Below are 12,503 nucleotides of genomic sequence, written 5' to 3' on the forward strand. Positions count from 1 at the left end.
TTCACAACCATAAAATTTCTGGAAGAAAATGTAGGGAGTATCTTTGTGAACTTGGAGCAGGCAAAGGTTTCTTCAGTTGGATGAAAAAAGATCCCATTAACCTAAAAAAAAGGTAAATTAAACTTCACCAAAATAAAAAAGTATGCTCAACAAAAAACATCACTTGGAAAATCAGTAGACAAGGCACAGATGGGAAAAATATTAAGAGCACATGTAATCTGAAGAAGTGTATCCAAAATATATTAATTACACTTAAAAATCAACAAATAAAATAATCCAATTTAAAAATAGGCAAAATATTTGAATAGATATTCCATAAAAGAATATGTGTGAGTGGACAAAAACATGAAAAGTGCTCACTGTCACTAGTCATCAGGGAAATGAAAACTGAAACCACAATGACCACTTCCTCTTCCCTTTCTTTCTGGAAAACATTGACCCCAAAGCCATTAGTTTAGAGCACAAGAGGCATCAAAGGCAGCAGAGACAGAGGAGAGCATGGTGTCCCAGAGCAGGGATCAGAGCCCAGGAAGAGTGACCAGGCATTTGGTATCAGAGCCCAGGCAAGGTGATGAAGCTTCCATGTGGTAAGGTGAGCTGGAGTGAGGTGTCAGAACCCAAGTAGGGTGAAGAGGGCATCTAAATAAGAAGAGGCATGGCTTTGGATATTGAAGCATGAGTGGGGTGACATGTGGAGACAATCTGCCTTGACTGAGAATTTGGAGCCCAAGTGAGGTGAGGAGAGCATCTTTGTGAGGGAAGAGGTGTTGGCAGATGCGTGATGGGTTATATACAGAAGGATTCCTCAAATCAGGATTTGGGAGTTAGGTTTCTTACTATTGGTAGAAGGGATTTGAAAATATGGGTGGTTCTATAAATGTGTACATACAACATAAAACGAATTGAACAATTAAGATCTATCTATCTATCTATCTATCTATCTATCTATCTATCTATCTATCATCTATCTATCTAGTGAATGCTTAAGTCAAAGGATGTGAATGAGTTAGGGAAGTCTAATGTAGGCTATCTATACCTTTCTCCAGCTGTCCAGGAGTCTTTTTCTAACGTCGTATCTATGAAGAGAGTACATAAATAAGGAGCCTCCATATTTTTGTATCATTAATAGTTATTAATTGCAAACAGTTGAATCAATTGATCATGTTTGATAAAAGAAAGGAAAGGAGGGGTTTTTTGTTTGTTTTTCTTATTTTGGTTGCACACTGAATCTTCAGGAGAGCTGAAGAACTAGATTTTTGAGGTCATTTGGCCAGCCATCACTCCACAGAACTAGTTCCAGTAAGGACACCACTACCATCTATGGGCACCAGAATGGCACTTCACACCCCAAACCTAGACATGGCTGCTAGAACAAAACCACTGCTGCATTCAGACACTGGCTGTAGCTACCACAGCCACCATCCCAAGATGGAATGGATTTGTCATCATGCTTTCTCTTTGCCCCACTAACTTCTAATTTAGTTTACAAAACACTTGGTCAAGAATGGATTCCACTAACTCTCATTCACTCCATGATTATAAAAGTTATCAAGAGAGAACAAAGAAGAGAGGCAAAATTTATGAAGAGTTTCCTTTGGAAGTGAGGTATGGTAGAATGCTACCTCCTTCCCTTCAGATCTGCTCTCCATAGAACCCTCAAAGAGTTTGAAATGTGTTTTCTACAGATGAGAAACATAGGACTGGAACCTGATTCTGGACTGAGAAAAGGAAAATGGCCTAGACAGTAAAAGTGGCTGCCCTGGCATCAGCTTCACTCCCAGGAAATCTTTGAAGCAAGAGATTCATGGAGTAGATGTGGACCAATGGGAGAATAAGCACTCTGGATCCTTGACAGAGGCAGAGGGATTGAAATAGGGTATTGGGAATAGAATGGCATCTGTCTGGAAGTATGAAATAGTGAAAGAGATTGTCCCACAGATTGTTTCACAAGAGAAAGTTAGGTTTGAAATACGGTCAATTCCAGAGAATGGGAAGGAAGCTTATCAGAATATCCTCCAACACTCCACCCCTCATGGACTGTGAGGGTAAAAAAAAAAAAAAAAAAAAAAAAAAAAAGGATGTGCTAGATAGAGAAGGAGAGAAGGTCCTAAGCATCTGCACCCCCCTTCCCAGTCTGGTCTTCCAGGTTGCCAACAAGAAACAGGTCTAAATGGTGAAGAGGAGGATTCTCATTAAATCAAATTCACAGTTCTGATTGATACTTTGGAGTAAAACTTCCATCTTCTGAGTTGACACTGTGTGACTGTTCATTATCTGAGGAAAAGGTGAAAAGTCATGGACCCAGTGGGATTTTTCTCTAAGAACAAGGAAAGTAACCCCATTGAATAAATTGTGAAGAAAAAGTGAAAGATTTTTAAAAGTTGCATCTTAATTATAAGGGTATACCTGTATCAGATGTCTATTGCTGTATCACAAACCACCCTATGATGGTTGTTTAAAATGGCAACAATTTAATAAATCTCTCATAATTCTATAATTGGCTGAGTCTTGATTAATTTCACATATTTGGTTGCATTTATCTGAGGGATGACTGGGGTTCAGCTGAATGGCTGAACTTCTTTATGTGATTTTTCATCCCTAAGGAGGCTAGAGAGGACATTCTCACGTGATGGCAGCAGCTTTTTGGACTGCAAATCTTAAAATGCAATTGCTTATCAAGCCTCTATGTGTGTTGCATTCAGTGATATCCCATTGGCCAAAATAATTCATGTAGCTCAGCACAGAGTCAATCAATATAGGAGGGGAATATATAAGAATGTGGATACTGGGAGGTGTGATGCTTTGGAGACCATTCCTGTAGCGATCTACCACAATCTGCCTTCTGGTACCAGTGGTTCTCATATCTCCCATGTGCAAAATACACTTACCTCCTTTCAAGTCCCCCCAAATCTCATCAGACTTGAAGTTCATGATTTTGTGAATTGCATCAGGTTCAGAGTCAGACAAATCTTGGATGTAGCTCCTCTTGATCTCAAGATCTGTAAATTAAAGATAGTTACCCTCTTACCTTGTCCGCCCAATATGAAATGGTGGGTGAAACAGGAACAGGACTATCATAATAGACACTCTCGTCCAGGATAGGGAGAAATGGGAGGCACCTAGCAGTCACAAGGCCATAGTACCTCTGAAGTCTGGCTGAGAATATGTTGTCCAGACCTGTACTCTGGATGCAAAGAATGTGTCTTACCAAAGCTCAGTTTTGTTCCCTGGGATACATATGTCTTCTGGGTTCTTGACTTTCTCAATTGAGGTAACTTTCTTTTTCCACAAGAAAGTCTCTTGTTTACCACAGAGTAGTTTTCTAAGCCTATCTCTTGCCTACAGAAAAATTGGGGGTCCAGACACCTCCTTTCATTTTTTGAATAGTCTCAGTGCCTTTTAGGTCTAACATGGCAATTCTTTTGTAACTGAACCCAAGTTTATATGCCCACCACACAGCAAAGCCAACCACTAAGACATGGAGTGTGCAGCAAGGAAAGTGTTTATTCGAGAGGCAGCCAAAAGAGGAAAAAGGAGGCTGGCTCAAATCTGTCTCACCCGATTGAGATGACAAGTTTTCATAATCACAGGGGCTGGGATTACATACATATTGATGAAAAGGGTGGGAAAACTTATGACTATTCATGAGGAAAGATAGAGCATGCACATTGAGCAGACACATATGTAGCATATATCCCGTGTTTACTTTGGGGTGGAGACTTAACATTAAAATTAGGCAAAATTTGGCGCCTGACATCAGAAGGTCATCTGTAGGGCAAGGAGAGGGGCTATGCGCATGCTCTGAGAGCTGGTGCAAACAGGATGGGCTCTGGGGCTGGCTATCTCAGGGATGGAGTGCAGGACCTTTTTGTTCATAGGCTGGAACCATTATCAGTGACCTTTATTTGTGTCAGTCCATGCCTCTGTGGAAACAGCTTAGTGGATTTGTTAGTCGGGTCTGAAAAGGAACAATGGCTGATTAAGGGGAAGTAGGTCTCCAAAAAACCAGCTTTAAATTTTCTGTTAGTCTTAACTTCATTACCCCTATGGGGCATGGTTTTGCTTTCATTAATTCTATTCTCTTGACAACATTGAAGGTTTTCTATGAATCTTATTGGAGTTCACATCCCACAGCCATATCCATAATTCCTTCAGGAATTTTCTACAGTAAGCAGAATAATGTCCTCCTAAATTTGTTCACATCATAATCCCAGGCTTGTGGATATGTTATATTACATACAAAGGGGAATTAAGGTAGCAGGTTAGGTTGCTAATCAGATAACCTTAAAATATGGAGATTCTCCTGGATATCCTGGTGAGCCCAATATAATCACAGGGTGTTAACCTTGGAAGAGAGAAGCAGGAGAATCCGAGTGTCAGAGTGATACAATGTGAGAAAGACTCAAACGGCTACTGCTGGCCTGGAAAAGGAAGCGAGCCATGACCCAAGAAATGTGGGCAGCCTCTAGAAGCTGGAAAAGACAGGAAAATGGATCATTCACTATATTCTTCACAAAGGAACACAGTTCTGCTAACACCCTGATTTTAGATTACTGAGATCAATTTTGGACTTCTGACTTCCAGAAACATAAGATAATAAATCATGTTGTTTTAAGCCACTAAGTGCTAATTTGTTATGGCAGTAATAGGAAACTAATACATTAGTCTGCATTTGGACAACACCCTTAAGCTACCTAAAAGGCCTTTGTCCAAATGCTACCTACTGTGGGTTAATCTGAGATACTAGAATTTAGACATTAGAAGATGTGATCAAATGATTTCATAGCAGCAGTGTTCATGGTAGCAAAATTCTGAAAAGAACTTCTAGGGACACCTGGGTGGCTCACTCGGTTAAGCGTTTGCTTTTGGCTCAGGTCATGATCCCAAGGGCCTGGGATCGAGTCCCACATTGGGCTCCCTACTCAGTGAGGAGCCTGCTTCTCCCTCTGCCTGCTGCTCCCCCTGCTTGTGCTCTCTTTCTCTGACAAATAAATAAATAAAATCCTTAAAAAAAAAAGAAAAGAAAAGAACCTCTATACCCATTGCTAGTAGAATGGATAAATAAATTCTGGAATATTCATAAAATGAACACGTATTTTCAATTAACATTGGGCACATATCTATGGTGTGGGATTATGGGAAAAAAGTAAGTCCTCCTTGAAAACAAACTATGAATCCTTTTATATAAAATTCAACAATATTATGTTGTATGAGGATACTTGCTTGTGTTCTAAAGCTGTAAAGAGCAGAGTAAGTATTTATCCAGAATTCAGTATTGGTGGCGCCTGAGGAAAATGTAATCAGAGAGGAGAGCACAGGACTCTTTAAGGTATTGGTGACATTCTACTCCTTAAACTGAGTTTACAAATGGCCATTCCATCATTCTTTAAACTATATATTTATATTATTTAGGCCTCTTTGCATATAAAATTCACAAAAAAGTGAAGAATTAAAAAAGAAAAGTAAAAAATTAGAAAGCATATACATATTTCCCAAAGAAAGGTGATATAGTACTATGACTATTGGACAAATAAAAAGGTAAATTGTTGGCAAAAATAGAAAAAACAAAAGAGGTCCATTAAGCATAACAAAAATAATAATTCCCATAGAAGACATAACATTCCATAGTCTAAGTTTTGTTTTGTTAATTCTTATACTTCTCCAGTGAGTGACCATTATTGAGAAATATGTAAGATTTATAATAGGTTTTAGAAAACCAAGTAGTAATTATTTGTTGTTGTTATACTACTTTGGGGGCAATAGTCTTATGTGTTGGGGAAGGCTCATAAGAGAAGATAGAGAAATATTTCAGTAAGATATTGTAATGTTAATTAATACAATTTCATAATTTTAAGTAATTTATTCTGTAAAACCCTTTTGGAATGGATAAATTAACAATTATTATAGCTGAATACAATTTATATTTCCCCATTATTTACAAAATAAGAATGAACAGTCAAAATACAAGATCATGTCATAACATGCCCTAACTTTAAAAAGCCAAAGAAGGATGATCTTCTGTTCTTTTGAAGGCTTGGTTGGCAAAGTATAAAGGGAAAAGAATTCAGGAAGATGGCTTTAAAATTTTTTGATGATCTGAAGTGGATTGCAAAAAATTTAATATTATTAATTAATACCAATTTCATACTAAAGACATATCTTAAAACTTAGTGTGGACTTGACTTATTTCAGAAAACAGGAATTTAAAAATGGGTGTCAAATAAATCAGACAGTCAGATATGGGGGGCCTTTAAGATTAAGATTGAAGTCAATTTTTCATGCAAGTTTTCATGGTAATCCTCAATGTGAACCAGACAATAGACTGTGGCCAGCACCCAGTCTCTTAGCACCTCTCTGCTTCTTTTCAAGGAGCTGTTGGCACAGTGTCTGTGACTTACACCATGATGTTAGAGGACGTTCAGGAGCACCCGCTGGGTTTGACGTGGTGCTCCATTACTCATCATCCTCTGAAGATGCACTAATCATTGCACACCCGATGTACAGCCTAGAACTAGGCATGTGTGAGGCACTTAAATACTTGTTGAGGGACTGGATGAAACATTGCATATTAAAAAATAATAAGGTAGTAACTTTTGAAAATAAGTTGTAATTATGTTACTATTAAGCATAGTTATTTAAATATTAGTTATTGTGAACGATATGAGAGCTTTATTGCAGTTCTGCCACTGGCTTGCTGTGTTATCTCAGACAAGAGAATGAACTATAGCGTTTTTGTATCTTTATTTTTTCCTTGCAGTTCTAAAATGTTACGACTCAGGGCTCCCGGGTGGCTCAGTTGTTAAGCATCTGCCTTCGGCTCAGGTCGTGATCCCAGGGTCCTGGGATCAAGCCCCACATCGGACTCCCTGCTCTGCAGAAAGCCTGCTTCTCCTTCTCCCACTCCCCCTGCTGTGTTCCCTCTCTCACTGTGTCTCTGTCAAATAAATAAATAAAATCTTAATAAAATAAAATAAAATGTTATGACTCATTTGTCTCATTTGGCCTCCTTTTGGGAATTGCAATATGTAAAACTTTAAAGGTTTATTTATTCTGTTCTTAGGTAGAAACTAATGTAATGGTCTTGCCATTTTATATGTTTAAAAACAGAACGGTTAAATGACTTGCTCAGGTTAAGCATGGTAAAAAGGAAAAGGCTAGACTTCACCATGGGCAGAAATCTGGCAAGCTCCTGATGTCGTTCTGTGGTTTTCCTAGCTTTCTGCCTTTTCTTTAGAAAAAGAACATTTTCATAATTTTCTCATTAACAAAGTTATACATGTTCAGTTCAGAAAACAAAAGGAAAAAAGCACAAATGAAAATGTCCTCATACTTCTACCACACACGAACAACCAGTTTTAAGGATTTTACTCTATCTCTTCCTAGCCTTTTTCTATTTTTGCGTATATTTAAAAATGCATATTTTCATACCAAGAATTCGCTCATTTTATTTGGCAATATGTCAGCAACATTTTCATGTCATTAAATTCTTAAACTTAGTAAATAATGCTGATTTTAACATAATTTAATTAATAATATTGATTACTGTAAATTATAAAGATTACAAAAATTTACTTAAGTAAACCCCCTATTTTTGAACATTTAGGTTGCTTTTAAATTTTCATCATTGTAAATTGTAATTGTGTTTGGAAACAGATTTCCTTCACATAAGAGATTATTTTTAAAATCTTGATAATGATTTATAGATATCCATATTGAAGATGTACCAAAGTTCCCTCCCTTCAACTTCTGTATTTTCCCAAAATCTGATTTTAATGTTTGGAAGGCCAGATTTCCAAATATTTATCTCAACATATCGTTTCTGGTTTATCTGAACTTGGGCAACAGCCATGATCATGTGATCTCACAGATCACAACTATTATCTTCATGTTCTTGCCTTCTTGTTTGGAAAATTACTTACTGGGGGACTGGGCTAGACCCTGCAAAACAGGAAAATAACCCCAAATATAATTCTTGTGCTGGGTTCCAGTCACACGCAACCATTGATTGGTTATTTCCACCTGTTTCAATGAATTTGAGAATAATTTTGTCTTACTTCCCGAAAAAAGCCATTTGAAATTTTTATTATTTATTTATTTATTTATTTTGAAATTTTTATTGAAATAATACTCCAATGAGGGTGTGATGTACAACATGGTGACTCTAGTTAACAATATTGTATTATAGATGTGGAAGTTGTTAAGAGTAGATTTTAAAAGATCTTATCACAAGAAAAAAGAATTTGTAATTATATATGGTGATGGATATTAACTAGACTTACTGTGGTGATCACTTCAAAATATATACATAAATTGAATCATGTTTTATACCTGTAAATGAGATAGTATTATATGTCATTCATGCCTCTGTCAAATAATAGACTCAATGTGTTATTTAATAATAGGAAATACTGATATCTGTAAAATACTGAGGCTTCTTATATATTCCTGAACTTATTTCTAAACATTAAATATCATCTATAAACATTTATCTATACATTATCTCTAAACATGTAATTTCTTAACATATTCAAGTCACTTAAGTTCTTTAGTTAAATGTCGCCATTTCCTTCTTAAGGCTCTATTAAGTCAATGGCTAATAATTCTCAAATATACCATCAATTATTCAATGTTTGCTAGATGCCAAACACTATGCTGAGCATTTTACATGAATGATCTTATTTAATCCCCACAACAACCATATGAAGAGGGAACAATTGTTATTCCAGATACAGAGATGGAGAAACTGAGGCTTCAAGAGGTTATATATCTTACCCTGGGCAATACATGAAGTAAGTGGTGGAAGATTTTGAAACCAAGTCATTTGGAAATTTTTTAAATAATTTTTTAAAAAGATTTTATTTATGGGGTGCCTGGGTGGCTCAGTGGTTAAATGTCTGCCTTCGGCTCAGGTCATGATCCCAGGGTCCTGGGATCAAGTCCCGCATCGGGCTCCCTGCTCTGCGGGAAGCCTGCTTCTCCCTCTCCACTCCCCCTGCTTGTGTTCCCTCTCTCGCTGTGTCTCTCCTTGTCAAATAAATAAAATCTTTAAAAAAAAAGATTTTATTTAATTATTTGATGGGGATGGAGGAGGAGTAGAGGGGGAAAGAATCTCAAGCAGACCCTGTGCTGAGTGTGGAGCCTGATGTGGGGCTTGATTTCACAACCCTGAGATCATGACCTAAGCAGAAGCCAAGAGTAGGATGCTTAACCAACTGAGCCACCCAGGAGCCCCTTAAGTAATTTTTTTTAATTGAAGTCTAATGTATATAGAGAAATGTGCAAAATAATAAATGTACAGCTCAAATGTACACACACTCATGTAATGTCCATCGAGATAAGGATAGATAACATTACTGGCACCCAGATGCCTCTCCCAGGCTCCCTTCTATTCATTAACTCCCTGTGGGGTGAGCACTGGTCCAGTTTTTATCACTATAAATTAGATTGCCTGATTTTGAGTATCATGTAGCTGGAGTCATAGAACATGCATGCTTCTGTGTCTAGCATCTTTTTTTTTTTAAGATTTTATTTATTTGATAGAGAGAGAGAGAGAGAGCAAACATGAGCTGGGAAAGGGGCATAGGGAGAGGGAGAAGCAGGCTCCCCCTGAGCCGAGGGCTCGACATGGGGCTCGATCCCAGGACCCTGAGATTATGACCTGAACTGAAGGCAGACCCTTAACTGACCGAGCCATCCAAGCGCCCCATGTGTTTAGCTTCTTTTATTGAACATTGTATTTCTAGTTTCTTGCTGGGTTTAGCTAGTTTGTTCTTTTAAATTGTTGAATAGAATTCCATTTTATGTATAAACCACGGTTTATTCATTCTATAGTAGGTGGCATTTCTGTTGTTTTCAGTTTGGGACTACTACAAACAATGTTGCTATAAACATACTTTATATGTCTTTTGGTGTATAGGTTTTTGTTAGCTCTGTACTTAGGCCTGGAATTGAGGGGAATGTGTAAGTTCAGCTTTAACACATATTCCAGATTTCCAAAGTGATTATACATTTTTCCACATATCACTGAAATTTATAAGCGTCCCTGTTGCACTAGAACTTTTGCTTTTGTGTTTTTAAATTGAGAATTGCAAATAGAATAGAAAACTATCTTTTCTGTATTTTTTCATTATATGTATTCTGCTATGTACTTCTCACACTTTAAAAAAATGCTCTACAACCCAGTTATATCTCCATTTTTATTTCTAATTTTGTATATTTATACTTTTTAAAAATTTTATTTATTTATTTGACAGAGAGAGAGAAAGTTTGTGCACATATGAGTGGGGGAGGGGCAGAAGCAGGCTCCCCACTAAGAGGGAGCCCGATAGGGGGTTCCATCCCAGGACCCTGGGATCATGACCTGAGCAGAAGGCAGATGTTTAACTGACTGAGCCACCCAGGCGCCCCTTATACATTTTTATTACACTAATAGTTTTATCTATTATTGGTTAGATTTCTATCAAAATATCTATGAGAATTATTTATCAATTCTATTGTTTTGCAGTTTTAAAAAATCAGTATTTTCTTCTTTCATCTTTATTCATTCTAGTCTTTCTTTTGTGAAGTTTATTTTGTTTTATTTTCCTAACTCCATTAACAGAATACTTAATTTGTTTTTGTTGTATCATAGCAAAATTATCTCTGTTCATGGAGTGATCAGGTTGAAGAGAAATCTGTTATTGGTATTTTGATTATTAAGGATTTTTTTAGTCAAATGACAGACAGAGAGAGAGAGAGAGGGAGGGAAAGAGGTGAGTAAGGAATTAATTATCCCTTTCCTTCTCTAGGACATTGCCACATCTCCATGCGTGGATGAAAAGTGTGATTTTAATCTTGAAGCTAGGAGGGCAGTTAGCCACAGGGATAACTGCAGGGTAGAAAACTAAAGATGCTTTGGTCTCTTCTGACATCACAGAGTCACTGCATTTCTTTCAAACTTCCTCTTTTTCTTGAAAGACCAATTAAAAAAAAAGGAAAGAAATGTTTTCCCTGATTTTTATGCGGTTTTGAGTTTGGCTTGCTGTTATTGCCCAAGGGGTCCTGATTCTCTATACCTATATTTATTCATTGTTGTTTTGCTTGGTTTAACAAGGACTGAGAGGTACGATGGAGTGTCCTGCTACTGTTATTACTTTCCTCTTTTTTAAAGCCAGTTTCGATTTATATCATTTTGTATTTTATTATTCAGCTTCAAGGCTTATGAGTTATAATTTCATGTTATAAACATATTATTCTCTCCCGCCATATCCTTTTAAAAATATGATCTATAGGGGCGCCTGGGTGGTGCAGTTGGTTAAGCATCTGACTCTCGGTTTGGGCTCAGCTTGTGATCTCAGGGTCATGGGAGCGAACCCTGCATGAGGTTCCATGCTCAGGGTGGAGTCTGCTTGAGATTCTCTTTCCCTCTCCCTCTGCCCCTCCCCCCTTTCTCAAATAAATAAATCTTTAAAAAATAATATAATCTATGATTTTGTACCCAGCTTCTTATTTTAAATAAGATATTATGTGATAGCTCAATTACTTTCTTTCAAATATTATTAAAATGCACAATCTGATATAATATTGTTAAAACAATTGTTTACACTTAATGTTATGTTTTAATGTTTTCTAATTCTCTCCTGTGTCCTTACACCATGTCCCGTACTTCTATATCTTGGTAGGGTATGTTCTCAGGTAGTTTTTTTGGTTGTTCATTTTCAGGAAAAATATATGGGTGCCCTCTTTTCAGTCACTTTTATACTACCCTTGTCATTAAGATCAAATTAAGAGAGTTCTAGAGGTTCATGATTATAGCAGCAAACATGTATCACTTACCCTAACTAATACAGTCAACTGTCCATTAAGTCTTTCAACATAATGATCCTTGAATTTAACCAAGATGCTTTCATTTTCTGCTGACTGCTCCATCAAAGTAGTGTCCTGCCACTTTTGTGTAGAGCTTTTCCCACTTATGCACCCTCCACATCCCATGTAGTTCAGGTTCCAATGTCTGGACTAAAGGAAGGTGGGAGACACAGCATTGGGAAGACGAAGAAGCACAACAGTGATACAGCAACATGGCAAGCTGCTCTGCAGTCAGAACTGCCATCCAGCCCGTGTCCCGTTTGTCCCTGTGGGGCTGAAATCAGGGCTTTGTGTTTCCGCCTCGCACGACATCACACAGCTGCTCCCAGATGGGAGGGATGGTGGCTGAGTCGGCCGCTACAGCGGAAGAAGGGTGGCGGGAGTCAGCAGCTGGACACTATCTGCTGGCCTCACTCCCCAGGGTGGGCCTGACTGCCACCAGATTCATCCCCTTACACTGGCATTTCCCCTCACACATCCTCTTTTGTCTCCGGCTTTCCTACCTTCTAACATGCCATTTCCTCATCCCCTAACCCCCCCCCCCCCACCCCCTACTGTAATATCTGGCGTCCTCTGGTCCCTCCTTTTCATTAAGAGAAAATAGCTGTGCTCAAAGTCTGTGATAAGTAGAAGAGGTACCTTGGAACAAGTAGCTTTTT

At 37.8% G+C, this 12,503-nt stretch overlaps 1 long non-coding RNA gene across 1 annotated transcript; it reads left to right on the forward strand.

Annotated features, from left to right (window-relative positions):
• The first annotated feature begins 464 nt into the window (after positions 1-464).
• Positions 465-6,976, forward strand: LOC144381267 (uncharacterized). Its single transcript, XR_013446161.1, has 2 exons — positions 465-735; positions 6,758-6,976. It is a non-coding gene; the product is annotated as an uncharacterized LOC144381267 (long non-coding RNA).
• Positions 6,977-12,503: the final 5,527 nt, after the last annotated feature.

This window comes from Halichoerus grypus, chromosome 3 (assembly GCF_964656455.1).
Source record: "Halichoerus grypus chromosome 3, mHalGry1.hap1.1, whole genome shotgun sequence".
NCBI lineage: Eukaryota > Metazoa > Chordata > Mammalia > Carnivora > Phocidae > Halichoerus > Halichoerus grypus.